Source organism: Cardiocondyla obscurior, linkage group LG09 (assembly GCF_019399895.1).
Source record: "Cardiocondyla obscurior isolate alpha-2009 linkage group LG09, Cobs3.1, whole genome shotgun sequence".
In the NCBI taxonomy this organism is placed as follows: domain Eukaryota; kingdom Metazoa; phylum Arthropoda; class Insecta; order Hymenoptera; family Formicidae; genus Cardiocondyla; species Cardiocondyla obscurior.
In genome coordinates, this window is record NC_091872.1 from 3,811,490 (window position 1) to 3,830,061 (window position 18,572).

The window sequence follows — 18,572 nt, forward strand, 5'->3', positions numbered from 1 at the left end:
AGTTTGTAATTAATTTAAAATTAAATTTATTTTATTTGATTCTAAATTATATTTATTATTATCTAAAGTTAAAATTAATTATTATTATATTTAACAGTTTATTGTTCTACGGTATGACGTGTGATACTTTTCAAATATCACGTTAAGCCACGAGTCCACATCGATATCATGTAATTGCCGATGGCGATCGCGTTTAGGGTAAGCCAAAGGCTTCTTTGTTACACTTTTACGACTTCCGACCTTAATATGTCTCTTCACCTTGCACTGCTCTCTTAACCCTTGGCGTTCCAAAGGAAATTAGAGCTTGAATCTATGCATATCGTGTATCTTATACGCTTTTATAATTTTTTGTGGTCTATAATCTAGGATTCATTTTGTGGTATATAAAAAATCTATTGTTACTCTTATATTTAGAATAAAATATTGTGAAATCAAATTTTTTTTTTTTATTTGGATTCGGAGATTTATGTACCTCACTCTAATGCGTTAGCGTGCGTGCATATGCAGAGCCTATCGAGAATAATCGCGCATCCGTTCCTAGAGAATAATCTCTCATCCGTGGGTGCATCGCAGGATACCGATAAAGAGAATACGCTCGGTTTAATGTACCGTAAAAGAGTGCGGTGGTATATTAACAGGAAACACGCAATGCACTTGATATAATGCTTTCAGAACGAAACTGCGAAACGACGTAACGAATTGAATTCGCCTATTTCATCCGTAATAAAATCGAATTGTTTGCTTTTTACACGCAAGCGTGAATTTTTCTTACGTGGTAAGAGCGTCGCGCGCCGCGAGAATGAACGAAGACAATAGATTACGTGAATCGGGTCGGAAGAATGATTGATCAGGAGAAAGCTTTATGCAAGTGTAATGACGCATTTCCTTTTCGTTCGGCAAGTGTTACATGCCTTATCATTTCCTTGATATTATTTTATAAAGTTACGCTGATCACGCGAAGAAATTTGTCGACACGTTTTGCAAACCGATTGCTTCGACGTCTCGACGGAAACCCAATGCTTTTCCCTTTGTCATCAACAAAAAGATATATGAATTTATTTACTGTTGTTTAGTTCTTCTGACGATGCAAAAATTTTTCTGACCAGACACGCGTTTTATTATCAAAGGAAACGCGAAACTTGATTCTGTTACGGCCTTCATGAATAATCACTTATACCCGTTCAAAAACATTATCCGGCATAAAAATTATGTCGTAAAAATTATGACGCAGATATTTTCATACAACGCGTGTGAAAACATAAAACTGGAAAAAAACACGAGTGCCTTATTACTTTAAGTCAGCAATTCTTCAGCTGCTTCGCTGGGATTTCTTTTTATTAGCAACGTTAATTAGCGAATATAACTAACATGTAAATGAGAATAGAACATACTTTAAACATTTTTCACAAGTGCTCTCCGGTGTTCGGAGGAGTCCTTGGAGAAGGCAAACTATGTCTGGATATGTCTCGGTATCACCGAACTCGCGTATCATTGCCGAAAAAAAACGAAACGTCTTATCATCACGTGCCGCGTGATCCGACCACCGGAAGAGTAAGTGATTCTCCACGCGCCTACAGTTCCAGTTTTTTCACCCTCAGCCCACCCCACCCCTTCCGCCTTCTGTTCCGGAATATTATATGAAATACTATATCCGAATATTAACGGCGATGTATCACGAAATTCTAAATGACGGGATACGTTACGGTATTTGTCGAGCATTTAATTATTTATAGTCTACAAGTGCCGTAAAGCAACAATATTTTTATTTTATATTAATATTTTTTATAGGAATTAAATTGTTCGTAATTTTTTTTTTTTTCATAATATAAAATACTTTTGAACACTGTGTTTCTTATTTTATATCATTTACCACAACGCAATTTTCCTTTTGTAACAAAATCGTGTGCAATACTATTCTTATATTTTTATCACGAAACCGTTATGAGGTTCCATGAACAACTCCCGATAGAAAGACGAAGCTGACATTGAGATCACTTCGAGTAATCAAATCGTCCGCTTTAGCCGGTTCGCTTCTACGGTTATACGATCGCTCTTAGCTTCCGCGAATTCATCGGCGTGCAACTCCGGAACGTGTCTATCGAACAGAATAGTGCGAGTTCGACGAAGCATAACAAAACTCAGTACGCCGGCTTATAGCACGCACTCGACAACAGATTTATTTTCAGATTAATTTCCCGATGGGGAGGAAAATCTATGCTAGCAGTCGTTCGACTTCGGTGTTTCAAACCCTAAGAAATTCGTGTTGAGGTTCGTCTAATTGGCAACCGAGCGCGCGAGATGTATTACGGGGAAAAGTAAATGTCATGCGTTTCAAGTGTCATTTTGTACGTTCGCCGGTTTCGCAGACGCAGACTAGCGAAACTTTCTAATACCCGTAAAATGACGGTTTCAGTAATTGTGCAACTGGCCAACTTTGCAAAAAAATTAAAGTTATATTTAAAACTGTTACATGGTATGTCCAGTTATATTTATTCAGTTTCAGGAAATGAAATGAAACTCTTTGAAGTTTATTACTTTGAACGCGAGAGAAGAACTTATTATAAACTTTATCTCAAACTTCAGACCAATTACACGAAATAATTAATTCGTTAAAAAATCTGACTCGAAACAAGTTTTCCGCTATCGGTCTGCTCGTTTGCGAAGAGAGAAATATCTAGACGTATCGCGGTCACCAGAACGAGGTTTAATATTACTTCCTTCAACGCGCTTCGATTCAAGTCGGAAAGGTTTTCAATTTTTGCGGAACGGTTGACAGAAAAACTGAAGAAACATGCTATTTAGAGATAATGTTATCGTCGAATTACATTCGCAATTGACTAGGGGAGATCTAGCGACTTGTTCAGCGACATTCCTCGGAAATTGCACGTTAAAATGTAATCTTTACACTTAAAAACTGAGGACGTTGCATAAATAGTTATTATAGGCAATACCATTTTTTCAGAGACTATCAATGCGCCTTAAACGTCGAGAGTCCATAAATTTATTATTAAAAATATCCAATCTTTTTCACGTCAGAAACTTTTGTTACATTTAAACGGCCTCTCGTCGACTTCTTTACCTTTAATTTGCTCGAGAAGATTATAAATAATTCGTTTTATTAGGAAAATTTTCTCTCCGATCCAGCCGTAGGAGTTATAATTTTGCGAGCCTGCGGAAATAATAAATTGCGGAGTTACTGACTTCTTCGTAACTTGTACGCGTTTAATATTCCACGCACTTAAGGGCGGCTTAGAGGCGGCTTCTTTAAAACCACGTCTATATAATGCATATCATTATGGTCTAATAGCGGGCGAAAACGCCGATCGGTCGTTCATCCGTTATTATCGATACGCTACACAATTACCTTATTTAATATAATTTCGAATTATGCAACATAACTCACGTGGTTTTATCGCGGGTAAAAACGCGCCCGCCGTAAAATCGCATTGCATCGCTGACGCATACGCGTATACGCAACTACACGATTGCATCGGAACGCAGTATGACTTTGTATTAATTGATCTTTTGCTCTTTATTCGCATGTTGTTATAAACGAGTTTTCAGTCCCGACGAATTTTTTAAGATTGTATTATTTTCAGGCGCACGCGAATACGCAAGTTAAAATAAATGTACGTCACAAACTTTTTTTTTTTAGTCGATTTTTCGGTTATTTCGCGTTATGCTGAAGTTGATAATATGTCGTAGCTGTTAGTCACGCAACCGTGAGATATAATTTTAGTTACATTTGTTGTACTGTTTTAAATTAAAACGCGAAACGGGAAAATTTTGAAAGTTAATTTGAAAAATGTTTATGGACTAGAAGAAATCATGCGCGCGTTACACGCGCACTGTTTTTTATGAGACCCCAATTACACAAACTACGAAAAAAAAATCATGCGACTCACCAATCTGCATGAACTTCAGCGGAGTTGTAGAGTTCGGCCGGTGGCTGTAACATAAAATGGAAAATATTATTGTAGATATGTCAGTATATTAGTTAATAGAATTAATAAAAAAAAAAGGTAAAAGTTTTTTTTTTTTAATAAAAATTTTATTAAAAAAATTTATTCTTACCTAAAAGTTGCTCCGCTGATGCAGGATGCCCATCCCGAGCCTGCTCTTCCTCTCAGATAGGACGTGTCGAGTCATCCTTCCGCGCACTGGATGGACACTCGCGATCGCGCCCGAAAATATGCTATGACAAAAATTAATTTTTATCAAACACTTTCGCACGATAGTCCACGACACTCCCGTTAAAAAAATTTTATATAAAAGAATAACGCGCGATTACTTTGCGGAACTCCCGAAGCGACCGACGAACCGACTGCGGTTCGTATTCGTATTGTTTCGGCGTACGATATTTTTCTCCTTCGAATTTTTATCTAAGCAGAATTCTTGTTTCGCTCAGATAAAAATCCAAAGAAGTGTTGAGCTGTGCAATTTACGTTGATATATGAAAATAAAATTGAGACAAATTATATAAATTGGTCAAGAATTTTTTTTTAATTTAGGTACCTATTATGTTTTAAGTTTTTATTATTTTCGGTCACCGACGCGGTTTATTAATATTTTATTTTATTAAATATTTATTTTATATTATATACTAATATAATTATGCCGCGGGTAATATAGAAATTTTTTCCCACCCGAAATGCTAATAATTTCTACAAAAAAAGGCATGCGACTTACGGATATGCAGCGGCGGAGTGTTGGTTAGATGATCTGTAACAAATAAATGAAAAAAATTAAATTGTAGAGATCTTTAATTATTTAGAGAAAAAAAAGATTATACGCGCCTCTGATTTTTTAATTAAATAACACAAATTAAATTTAAAAAATAGCAAAGACAAAAAAAAATATTGATTCTTACCAGTGGGTTGCTCCGCCGGTGCCTGATGCCTTTCCTAGGCTCTCCTCCTCCTCTCAGATCTTTTGACGAAGGTCTTCCTCTGGATTTTTATCTGAAACAAAAAAGTTATATTTGATTAGTAAAATTGACAAAAATTAAACGTGTTGCGTTACAAGTAATTATAACTATTCTGTGTGCAGTATTCGCTTAACAGATAACTCTACACGTACACGTTACTGTTCGCGAAAGTCAGTTCGCATCAGCTAATATATTTATTTACACTAAAAGTTATTCGACGCATATAATATATTATACAGTTGATTACGAGCAATCATTTTTCATCGCTGCTGGAGATTCCTTTCGTGTTACCTCCGCACTAAATTTGAGAGCTTGCGTACTGGCACAGCTATTCGAAGCTAAGCCTGTCGGAATTTTCTTCCCTTGTTTCGCGCGTGCCAACAATTCCTTGTCAAAGGTGCGTCGAATAATTTCGAGGGTAAAAGCGAATTTAGCGAACGTTGAAAGGGGAAGCGCGCGGGGTTCATCGTCTTTCGCATATATTTTTAGCATTGCGCCTGGTCAACATTCTCCTCCGCATTGCGCCCTCCCGTGTGTTGCTCTCGCCCATTATTCTCTTTCGCTTTCCTCTCAATTTTCGTTTTCTCTTTTTTTTTCTTTTTTTTTTTTCTACGTCAGCATTCACAGCTGTCGCGCGAAATTGCACCCGTTCGCGCGCATTTTAATTGTGCACGTCACCGTGCTATTTCAAGGTAAACGTTCGCGCGAAAATGCTCGTACCGCTACGATAACGTCGTATGATTAACCGCGAGCTCGAAACGGTACTAGCGTAACGTAACGCAGCCGCGTTTTCGAAGATCGCCGACCGAGCGACTCTGCGGGAAAATATTTTTCTTCCGCCAGCGCAATCTCGTAATTTATTTTCAGCTGAAAGCAATTTCTCTACGTTTGTCCGTAACACCTTGTAGTACTTAATTAATTTATTCGACAGGTTTTATACACGTTAAAAAATTTTTTACGACATTTTACGCCCGCGTATATACAGAATGTATAGTTACAGAATATTGTTACAGAACGTTTATCATTATCGAACAAAATCATACAGAATTATCCAGAGAACTGATCGGAGAAAACGAGAACGTCATTTACAATGTAAGCTGTCATTTACATCGATGCTTTGATTACGCTTACGCCCTTCGTAATGGATGGTCACTCTTTGCGTAAATACGCAGGAGTGAACAAGCGCGCCGCTTGAATCTTATTAAAATTCACGTTCAATTCGCCTGACCGGTGCAATTGCATAATATGTAGGTATCGCTAGATACGCTGGTTATCCTTCGAAACAATCTCCTTGCCTTAATGGTTTGGCCTTTCGCTTTCGTTCCCCAGAATGGAGCAGTCGAAGAAACCTCTCCCCTCCCATCCTCCCCTTTATCTTGCCTCTAATTAATGAGATAGTCTCTCTATTTCTATTATACATTCATCCAACTGTCGCGATAAATATAGCGTGTGCACATGCACGCATAGCATCCTCCTAAAATGACGTGCCTTGGGAACTTTTATGAATAATAAAACACTACACCTAATTATTCGCAGATGCTCGTGTTAGCATCTTCGCGTCTTGCATTCCACTTTGTTCCCATAATTCTTTAACATGAGGATGGCTTTGGCGGCGCGCTTTTTTTAGCGTGTCCTAAGATTTTTTTTTTTTTTTTTTTATTTACTAGTCTGTAGTGTGTTGTACAATTACGAAAACGCAAAAATGTTATGCGAACCTAGTACTTTATCCGACAGGCAAGAAAACACCTTGTAGGATCTGGCATTATATATTTATCTCGGACGCTTGGATTGTTAATTTGCATTGAAAAAGCACGCTCGGGGACATTTACGAAATACCAAGGCGAAAGAAAAGCGTTGGCGAAAAGAAAAAAAAAAAAAAGGATCCCACGAGTTTTTGTCTGAGATCGCGTGCGCCATGTGGGCGGTATTATTATCTATTGATTATCGACGGCTATCAACAATAATTAATGCGCGCACGAACCAAGCTACAGGTTAAACAGGATTTAATGTCGATATTATAATATATGGAACATTGATCGAGAGATCGTTAAGAAAGAAAGAGAGAGAAAGAGGCGCGAAGGCGGCGAACCACAGAAAATTATTCAGGCAGATAAGCTTGTCATAAGCGATGACTGAAAAAGGAGGTGATACATTAAGATCAAGACTAACAAGACTTGATCATTCTGTAAAACGTGCAAAAAACGAAATGACTGTAGCGGACATTTAATTAAATGCTTGTCGATTTTCAATAAAATTTTATATAATAATAGATTAAATTATTTTTGAAAGGAACAAATATTAATGCATAAATGGAATCGGTATCGCAATAGAATTATATTTATGTCCTTGCAGAAATACCTGAAGAGTTCTATTCAATTTACGAACGTACTACTTTTGCCTGCATACATATCCTTGTAAACTATTTACGGGCATTTTAGTGAAAACTTGATAGATATGACGTGATTAAAATTGTCATACGAAATAATTTCACTGCAATCTCGATGACACACATAATTTCTACACCATTAAAATTGCGGCAGGAAAAGTTCGCAAATACTGCGCAGAGATGAAAGCGCTTAAAAACGATGGCGTAATTCATCAACGGTCACTTATCTGCCTTCCTGACCATGACAATTTCGACCGTTTCTCCAGTATTTAGCACGGTAAAAATTCTGCATTCTCTCTCGCACCCATCAGCGTACTTAATACGTAGACCGTACGGACGGTTCTCCGTCCATCAATCATCTCATTTTCTTACGCGAGACTCTCACGCATCTCGGATGCGTTCTTGGTGCAGCAGTTGCATACCGTAATAAATGTATACCCACTGCGAGCACACGGCGGCGTATTAGCGTGCGAGCCCGTACTTATTTGCGTGACAAAAGCGCGATATTCAGACGGCGGTGTGCAATACACGTCGCCGTTAGCTATTATTCGTGTCGTACGAACGGCACTCGGCGACGCACCCGGAGGAGCTAGAGGCCACCGATATCGGTATATGCCATGTCGCGGACGTGCGCAAAGACCTCCCGGAGCGATTCGTATACTGAATAATACCGTTAAATCTTCGCTACTGCCGGCGGAAAAAGAAACATACATGTCGCGACGTACAAAAGAGTAATAACGCGACGCGAGTTCTTTCCCTTTCGAAATCGGCATCCACGTGTTTACAATGTTACGCGCCATTTGATATGTTACGGATAATTTGCTACTTCGTTGGGAGGTTCGTTGACCCACCCCGAGCAAGTCTGCAGTGCAAGCGGTATACCTTATATAATTTTTTTTTTTTTTTTTTTTAAAGCAATAAGGAAAAATATATTTTGATTTATTCTCGACCAGATGGTAGATACAAGTAAACACGACGACAGAGTATATTACGTTGAGAATGAAGCCTCGCGCGCTCCAGAGAAAGTATAATTGGATACAAGAGTAACTGCTTCTTTCAACGATCGGGAGAGCCGGGTAGATCGAGCCCCGGAGGTCGGTGGAAGCGGTACGGCTTTTAATGCAAGATCCGAATTACCCTGCTTTGATCCCTTCACCCGCGGTTCACTGCGGGCGCAAATTCACCGCCGTCGTCCGATAGAAGCGAGGTAAACGCCGTACTTGAACTCCGCGTGCGCTTGACGGGCGCTTTTGATTTCGATAGACGGTACGGTAAGCACTCACCCCGCTAGGGCATTGGCGCATTAACCACCCGAAGCCGAGAATTTCGTAGTGTAGCATATAGGCGCGGTTCATTGCGGCAGGGATCTTTTCTACTCGACGGAGCTCGTTAAACCGAAGCTCTATCAGAGACGGATTACAGGCTGGCTTCGCGCCGGACAATTAAGTCGAGGTGAGCTGATTGTATCCCACGCTCGCGCGTTACGTTCGTATCCTTTTTTTTTATAACTCTGCGAATCACCGACGGATAAATCGCACTGTAATGCAATCAGCAGTCTGCGCACCGGTTAGCCCGAGTCACCGCGTTCGTGATCAATTGCATCAGAGGCGCTTATGTAAACGTCGATACTCTCGCCTTGCGCCCTTAGTACCATCGTGCGAGCAAGGCTCCTTTGATACTTGTGATTCAATTCGAACCGATTACATTTGGCCACGGTAAATTGATCGAACATCGAGCAACAAATCCCGTTAGTAATTACGGTTAATGGCGATTTACTCGCGCTTTTTGGTTTGGAAATGGCAATTAATGTGAAAGCACGGAAAATCCACTCTCAAAATATTACTGTTGAAATTGAATTTTGACTCAAACAATTAAAAAAATTACTAAAATTATTTAATACTGAATGTTATTTGAAGCAAAAAGTGCATGATATATATTTTAATTTAATGTATTAATTTGAATAGAATTTTTAAGCAAAAATAAAATTAATTATTATGTAATGAAACTTCAGAGTGACTTTCGATTGCCTGTCAGGCGTGACACGTTTGTCATTTAAATAGCGTATAGAATATTCATTCGCTCGACATGAATATTTCGAATGTTTCGCCCGCAGTGAAAATTGAATTACCTAACCTAGTCGTCGTTTCTGAGGATAATCTAATCGCGACACTCGCTAGAGTGATTCGATCTGTTGGTAGCACATTTGCGCATGGAAATTTATCGTACTAGATATGATTCTTATCGTGAGATCTAATACATGCTGCTGATCGTAGCCTTGTAGTAACGCGTAATGTTTTATCGCAACACTATTGTACACACCATAATCAGATAGAATCCTCGGCTTGTATGAGCTAAATGTTTGCGAATTAAGATATTGTTCTTTTTAGAAAAATTTGTATCTGATCTTGGATCGAATAGATTATTCTCGCGATTAAATAAATACGATGTAAAATCCTAGAAGCTAGTGACCATCAGAATTCCAGTATTTGATTATTTTGACATTTAAATATTAAGATAATATTTTATTTTAAATAAGATTTGCTCTCTAAAAATAAATCGACAAATGCATTTATGTAATTCTTTAACTGTGATCTTTTGTCACATTTACAGTTTAATTTGTAAAAAAAAAATTCCTCAATTATTTGCCGACTATTCAATAACTGTGCTTGTACTTTCAATAATCTGCTCTTAGAAAGTAAGCAGTGTACCTATGAGGTCACTGTATTTTTAGAAATGACGAGATAACTTATACGTCTTGAATAATTAATAATTATTGCTCATTGTTGGTGTATTAAAATATCAATGATCTTTCACTCGGCGATCTACGTAACGATTGACTATTCATCATTTCGCCGCAAAAGAATTACATAAGAAAGATCCGGCGACTAATTCCATGAATTTCATTACTACTGTGTAAAGGAATCTCACTTGAAGAATTTATAACCTTTAAATGTAGGAACGGACTAACGTCGGACGCAATTTTTTTTTTTTTTTTTTATCGTTAGAATATTTGAGATAAAACTAAAGTAGGCAGGTACAATTAAGATAATCGAAAAAATAAAGGTACGAGCAAACGTGAAACTTTATAATACATAACGCACCACTGACGATGTGCGTAACATCATCGAGTTATTAGAGCGCGTGCTGCACAGACCCCGTAGTTTGAAACCTTTTAAGCCGAGAAAAATAAACGTTTTACGATCTAAGAATAACCGAGCGATGCATGGGATGTGCAAGTCACATGCAACCGAGGCGAAAGTTGCGTTTCGTGACTTTTAGGAAGTCTACGTCGAAGGGAGAAAAACGAACGATATTAGAAACAGATATACATCGCAGATAACGACTGATACGATATGTTTAATGTATCCTTTTTACATATTTTATTTACGATCTTATCGAAGTAATTAATGATTGATTTATGTAATAAATAATGTATCGAAAGATTTGTAATGATCATTACGATATTGCCTCGCATTTCATTATATCGCATCATTAATCACAGGCTCGCGGTCTTAGCACCTTTTTTTTTTTTAGATGTGAAACACGATAGTTCCGTCTACTATTGACAATCTCGAAGACTGATATAAACGTGCCGGTGGAATATGCAAGACAATAATGGGGGAGGAGGAATATATGACGAAACTTATATTGTTATATTTTTATCGGAAAGTAGAACAGAGAAATGTAACGAAAAATTTACTATTAACAAATCGAACAATAATATTCAGTTCTTATAAACATTCGTCATAAAAAATTATTTCAAATAATGAACATTAACGATAAAACATTTTGTAAAAATAATATAACGCGAATATAATAATGTACGGTGCTGATTTATATTTTTACTCTGCAAAGAGAAAAGCAATGCATTGCGTTTTTAAACCGATTATTAAAATAATGATTTTGAATCATTACCGGGTGCATTGTAGTTACAACGGTAAATGATGAAACTCGAGCATACCAGAGAGTGATTTTTAATATTATATTTTTCTATCAGCGTATGGGTGTTTACACGGTAGGGTCGTTGTGTCGGCACATGTTTCCATGCTTTTACTCTTTAACTGAAGCGGATAACGTTGAATTAAACGTCGGAAGAAGGAGGGTACTTTGCAGCATACTACAAAGCGATAATTATAATGCGCGTTCTCTCATAATCACCTGAATTATATTTGGCTCAATAGTTACGGGGTGCTTTCTCTTAAAATTACATTGAAATTCGATAATTCTCTTCAAAGTATCACAACGTGAACTTTCATAAGTATCGATCTGCAATATTTCTATCAGATGTAGTTATTACTCGTTATGACGTCTCGAACCGGCCGAAAGTAAATAAAGTTCTCAACGTGATTAATGATACGGTATAAAATATAATTTTTCCTGCGCTACAATTATACTGGGATACCGGATGTAAAAAAAAAAGATATTAATTTTTTTTATTGTACAGTTATATCTAAATAAAGTATATCTCTAAACATATCGTATAAGATTTACGATGTCGTAATAATCTAAGAGGCGGTTTATGAAAAGTTTATGGCCATTCACCCTAATCATCTCCTGGTGCTGTTATGAGAGCACATGATCTATCGATTGCAGCAGCTCTCGCTTTTCGTTCGAGGATCATTTGACAGCTGTAAACTTTCGCGCTAAATGCGGTCCGCGTCGTCGGGGTTTTCGACAGGTTGACACCACTCCCCAGGCAGTAAGAACGACAGATGCAAGAGTCTTTTATGTCCCATTGTACTAACGCGCTTTGTGGCAATATTTGTTTCATCATGAATGCTGAACATTTTCCGGACCGTTAGAATATGTATTTATGCTCACGTGTTTATGGTCATGGTGGTTTCAAGTGTGCATTTGTAAAACATTTATTCCAAATTGAATAGACCGATAAAAATCTTTTTTTTTTTTTTAAGTTTTAATATCGCGGAGCTCTGTTAAACGATATGAAGAAGAGATATATACGTTTAATATACATTTATTATAATTTTGAATGATAAAATTGAAGAATTAAATTGTTCAACTACCATACGCTTTCATTTTTTTACTTTTCAAATTTTATAAGGTATTTTAGTAAAATAAATACAAGTTATTACATAGATTACGTGGCGATTTAAAGTTTTTATCTCCGCTTTAAGTCTAATTTGCATGTCTAAAGTAATTTCCTATATATTTTTCTTTGATTTATATTAATTAAAAAAAAAGTTTAAAATAATAACAATGCTGACGTGTTTGCTGCTAATATCTCCGCTTTTCTATCGGCATAACTCTGTCACCTCGATGAAACTTTATGGGGTAATGTCACGCAAATCAACCACAAAAGTCAAACATTCGTATGCAATTTTGCGGTTCCTCTCGGTACAAACGCGCATGTAGGAAGTACGTAAAGCTGGAACGATTGAAAAACGACACCCCGGGTGTATTGCGCATAAATAATGCGTCGCGGCTCAAGGGTCGAGAATCGAGTAACCGTTGAGGGTGCGTCCTCATCTTCTTTCTACGTCCCGGCTGCTTCCACCGATCATAAATCACTCTTTATATACGTTTCAACGCGAGATCGTGCTCTCGTAAAATCATTCTTTTCTCCACGTGGTTTATCCCCGACAAAAAAATGTAACCGCGAGTGCGGTTGCAGCTTTAGCCTTCTCACGATTCTCATTGGTATATGTTCGACCCTCCCCGCTCGCGGTAAGATTTTTTTCTTTTTTTATAAAAAAATAACTGTGAACATTAACGACTTAATAAAGTACCCGCTATTTGTGGTTACGGAAAAATTAGAAATTCATTTACCACGCAGAGTATGCATAATATGTTTTTTTACGGCATATAAAACGGCCTTTGATTATCATCGGTTAATGTACTTCGAAATTTTTGCATAACACATCCGCGAAATATTAGATTACATGTTTTAGTTGTAGAAAATATCTCATTATTATCACGTGTATCAGATTGTCTACCTATAATTGTAATGCGATCTACAATTCCATAGGATTGTGTTTCGCGAAATCCATTTCCAGATCGTGTTACTTTGTTACACAGGCGAAGCGTGCCATGTAAAATAGAGATACAATTCTACGTAACGAGAACACTTCGAGCCGAAGCCACGAGGATCTTGGAATTCGACCTTCTCACGAACGATTTAGATATGCACGTTTCCCGCGCGTGTAACATACTTTCGCATCCATGTGGGAATAAGGATCACGGCCGATCAATAGAGTGGTCAATAAAAATGATACGGCTAGAAATCAAGAAGCCGCATGCAGCGAACTATAAATCGGATTGATCATGCCTAGAGCCAACGACCTCGATCCGATTTGGTTCGATCTTTTCTCACACTTTTATAGTTCTTCACGCGAGTCATCCTGTTCATGAAAATGGCCTTCAGCGAAATAATAATCTCTAAGAGCGGTATCTCACGCCGTAAAATTTATCCAAATGTAGGCATTGAAAATCGCATCTTTTGTGTTAATTAATTTTAATTAATTCGCCTGGTAGATTTGAGTTTTGAATTACTTAACGTTTAACGAGACGGAAAACAAATTGCGTTCCCTTGAACGCGCGATACTTTTTTTGTGACGAAGCCACATCTCCGTTAATGTTTTCTCAACCGTGAAAGATCTCGAGTGCAGGTGGTAAAATCTCTCCGCGATTAAGGCGAGCGCGATTCTACGTCGAAATAAGGAGAGAGCTCGCGTGGCGACGAATGCAGACGACTTAGTGGAGAGGTACGACCTTTACCGCCGCGGAATGCAATATCTCGAGACACTTGAGTTGTTCGTGGTTAGAGCGTTTGTCGATTTCACGTGCGACCGGTACCAGTTTTCATCGCGAATACCTGCATTTCTGCAGCTAATCGCGCGGGGAGCGCGAAAAGGCAGGAAGAGGAGAAGTGAAAGTGCTTGAATGAGGGAGGGAAAGTGATAAAAGTATTCTTGAACTATGCAATAACGCAATTGGTATTGCTCTGTAATGAAAATTCGATCTTTAAAAAAGCCGCGTTACTTGAATCAAATATATTATCGTTTTTTCGCAAAGCAGATGGGTTCTCTCGCCTGATACCTTTCAAGCTGCGAGATGTCAGCTTGATCGTAATTATTTTATTCGCTTTCATTACTTTTATTATTTACAAAATTTTAATAATTATTATTTTCTCCGCAAATAATGTACGCTCCTTCAAATCGCATTGTAAAAAAAAAAAGAATGTGTAGCTTACTCACCGGTCGATGCGCAACAGCGGAGTTTAATAGCTTTCGTGACAATCCTGCAACAAACGAATATAAAATTAAATTGTAGAGAGATCTAATGATAACACAAAACTGTTAATATTATATTTTACAAATAAAATTGGTGCTCACCTCAAGGTTGCTCCGCCGATGTATGATGCCTCTCCGAGGCCTCCTCCTCCTCTCAGATTCTCGGGCCGGATCCTCCTTCGGAATACAAGGCCTCCTTCGGAACACAAGATACTCGCGACACACCCGAATAATGTTAAATCGTCCGATACTATAATGCGGTACTCGCGGACCAAACCGACGAACCAAGCACGGTTCGTTTATCAAATATCGACGACAACGGCACGTTCACTCTTTCTCTCGATCTTTATCTGAGACAGAAAGCAAGTATTTGTTAATCGCGTCAGCGTCAACGACTCATGATCAATGTATATACGTTATTTTTCGGCGTGTTCTAACCTACGTTGTTCGTCCGTCCCAACGTATGTTTACTACGCGTTCTGATCAACCCCATGAACTTCGCACTTGGTCAGCGATGACGTAAATACCTCGCACAATGATGGCCGCTAGTCGAGAGGTGATTATCGCGCGAGACACGTACGCAGCTATCTCTGTCTATGCCGCGCGACCTCTGTCTCTCTCACGCGCCACGACCTTGCCCCTCCCGCCCGCTACGCAGCACGCTGCACGAAACATTTTATTTCGAACATTATATTCACGCACATGTACTCTCGGTGCTCAACATAGTTCTAATTATTAGATATGTCGCGACGTTCATCGATGAAATCCCACTGAGACCGAGCTCCGCTTGATTGACCGGCGATTAATTTGCGACACTACGAACAACATTTCCTATCGGCCGTGGAACTTCTGCGGACGCTGTTAGTAGGAATATAGATTGCTCTCCGATCGGAGCTCAGTCGAAAGAGACCGAAATTAATGCTCGCGAGTCACGGGAATCGTTCCAGAAACGCGGCTTTAACTAACACGTGAATGGGGATAAAACTTACTTTAGACAATTATTACAAGCACTCTCCGCATTCAGAATATCCGTCAGGGAAGTTCGATTACCCCGGGATGCATCTCCGTAGCTCCAAATTTGCGTATCATTGCCGAAAAGCACGAGACGTTTCTTTAGCCATGCACCGCGTGGTCCGCCGGAAGAGTGAGTGAGTGAGCGAGTCTCCTACTCTCTCGCTTCCGCTTCCCCCACTCGCACCCCCACTCTTACCCCCACTATTCCCGAATATTAATTTGAATATTATATCGAATAATATTATATATCGAGTATTAGAAAATTGATTTCAATGTATCACGAGTCTGTACTCAATAAATACGTCACGGTATTCGTCGAGTAATTGATTAATTATCGTTTCCGTAATTATTCTAAGAAATCTAAAGAAATTAAATATAATTAATGTCCGAATATATATTTAAATTGCACGATTATTGTACACTTTGTCACGAAGTCGTTGTCTTTTCTGTAGCATGTAAAACGATTGCGGGACGGGAAAGTATCGCGACAGATAAATTTGTCGTCGTTGGAACTGTCGTCGGTGCTATCCGCGAATACAAAAGGCAAAATCCTCCTGATTATTCCGACCGAACACGAAAAGTCATTGCATATCGTCACCGTTCACCGAAATTTGCATCTAAAATTGAGTTGAAAGAAAGCCTTAAGCATAACTTTCGAAATGTGTTTGCTATTCGACCTCTAGATAAATGTATCTTACTTGGGAAGGAGTCTCGATTTACTGCAATGAAAGTTCCTGCCATAAATTATTCAGTGCCGCGAGGATAAGCAAGTTACATCTGTAATTTGTAAAATCGCAATTATTTCAGAAGTTTGTAGCTTTTTTTTTTCTTCCCTCGAACGAGCAAACTTTCTAACTACGAAGATATATTTGTGAAGAGATTATCCTTCGATGATGGCCATTTGATTGCATCTTTTTTTGCAACGCTATTCATTTAAAGCAAAAGTGTTTACTGCGTCTTTTGTTTTATAAGATTTCACAAGAAATTCCGTTTTCTACAGCCTATACATCAAATTTTTTTTACGATTGTATTACTACAGAAATTGTTTTATTCGACTACGACTACTTAATGCGACTAATACGATATAGTGTGCCACGAAACTGTCGCTCTTTTCTATGTGTCACGCATTCGTATCTCGTAGATACGTAAAGAAAGTCATTGTTGATAACACGTACTATATTGTCTTGCACGCTAAATCAACGACCTGTCGTACGTAGCTCGCTGCAATTTTCTTGCACGACATTCCGTGTTGGTCGGCGACTTGTCGCAGTGATGAACAATCGATGTACCGTCGTCTGCTTAGCCGTATCAAAGGAGAAGTTCGCGGTAATGATTCACGATCTTGAAAGAGAGCCGGTAAAACTAGGAAAACCGTACGGCAATCAACTAATCATTGGATAACGTGTTTTCTAATGGCGTCGTCTTATCGTTCGTTAAACAGGTAGCAAAATGTTTCAAGTACCGGTTGGACAGCCAGTATAAGCGAAGAGTTAAAAACGCTTGACTTAAAAGCCCGCCTGTATCTAATGATAACGCGTGATTACTTTAACGGTTAATTAATATCGTTTGATGAGGTGCGCGACGACTTAGAGAGAAAAATTACGAATCGCTTTGAAGGTCCTACACTGTACGATAACAATTGAATAATATTGCAGCCATACGCCTTACGTCATTTTTATTTCTTACTGCATACTAATAGAGCATAACTATTCGGAATGGCAGAAGGATAGATCAATTTAAGTCGACCGCGACGATTTGCTGATAGCACGCTGACGCTGCGAGTGCAATGCTTTCGAAGTAAATTTTTTTAACTTGTGCAATTATGCATTTTACAGGCCACATTGTCCAACGTTAAGCACTTGAAATTTTTACACGTTCGTATTGATAACCTAATTAAAATTTATTTTAAATTTTAACCGTGCTCTAAATTGTATTTCCGATTAGATACGCGTAATTGCTTACAGCAGGTCGAGTTTGGAGTAGAAACAAATAACTTACGACGTGCTTGAGTCACAAGATGGAATTCACTTGTTAGCATATCATCGCTGCACGAAGTGCGACACATACGGCCGATTAAGTCGAGTGTTATAATTCTATCGTAATCAAACAAAATGTGAGTCATTGCACTCGTTCATAGACGTCCAGTTTCGTTGCGGCGTATATATAATTAATTATCATTAATGCAGGGTGTTAAGTATCTTAACGCGCTGACGTGCAAATTGCTCTTCGCGACCTTTTCTAATCTGCTCCCGTTTTCTATCTCGTATCGACTTCATCGTTCCATTCATATTTGCGTTACGCCAAAATGCACAAATTACGGGCGGTATTAGAAAATCGCGCACGCGAGCTGCAATTATTTCCAGCCGTCGATCGTGAAGACATAAATCGCCTTCGCGTTTGCGAAAGAACGCGATGCACAAGTCCTTGATTGAGGAGGGAATGTATTAATTAGATACTTTCGTTGCATTCGGAAAAAAAAAAAAAAAAGGAAACAAAAAACGTGTCGCGGTCAACTCCTTCCAAAACCCTGGAATTAATCTCTGTTTAAGATAAGACTTTCCATTCTCGAGGGATGCGGATACAGCGTGCTGCCGTAATTAGAAAGTATAATCGGCGCCGTATGTTCAGCGCTGCCAGCAGGGGTCTTTGTCCGTACGCCTACGAACTTCCTCCATATTAATTGACAATCTATTATGATAATCAGCGATACGTGTCAATTAATGGTCGCACGAACACAGGCACGACCGTAAGCGAGGGAATGAATCTATGTATCCGCGAGATCGGTCACGTTTTAACTAATCTGGTTTCACGCTCCAACAATTATGTTCCGTGAGGCGGTTCCTTTCTACGTTCTCTCGTAATCATCAAAAGCTGCAAAACCAAGATTCTTTACATTTGTACTAATTTCACGTTAGAATAATTATTGCGAATTCGTGGAATAATTTCGATATAATGTATATTAAATAACAATCGATGATGTAGAGATATCTTGAGC

General features: G+C 38.5%; 1 protein-coding gene and 1 long non-coding RNA gene across 4 annotated transcripts in view; one reads left to right on the top strand and one right to left on the bottom strand.

The window, feature by feature from the left end:
* LOC139105699 (pleckstrin homology domain-containing family G member 4B) overlaps positions 1–18,572 on the top strand; it is a 223,471-nt gene that overhangs the window by 196,903 nt on the left and 7,996 nt on the right. The gene's annotated exons all lie outside the window — the stretch shown is intronic.
* On the bottom strand, positions 1,873–17,521 carry LOC139105722 (uncharacterized). 2 transcript variants are annotated; one of them, XR_011546233.1, is made up of 3 exons: positions 14,528–17,521; positions 4,871–4,961; positions 1,873–4,722 (listed from the first exon to the last, which is right to left on the bottom strand). It is a non-coding gene; the product is annotated as an uncharacterized lncRNA (long non-coding RNA). The 2 variants fall into 2 exon arrangements; XR_011546234.1 differs by having other exon boundaries at positions 1,873–3,949; positions 4,075–4,961.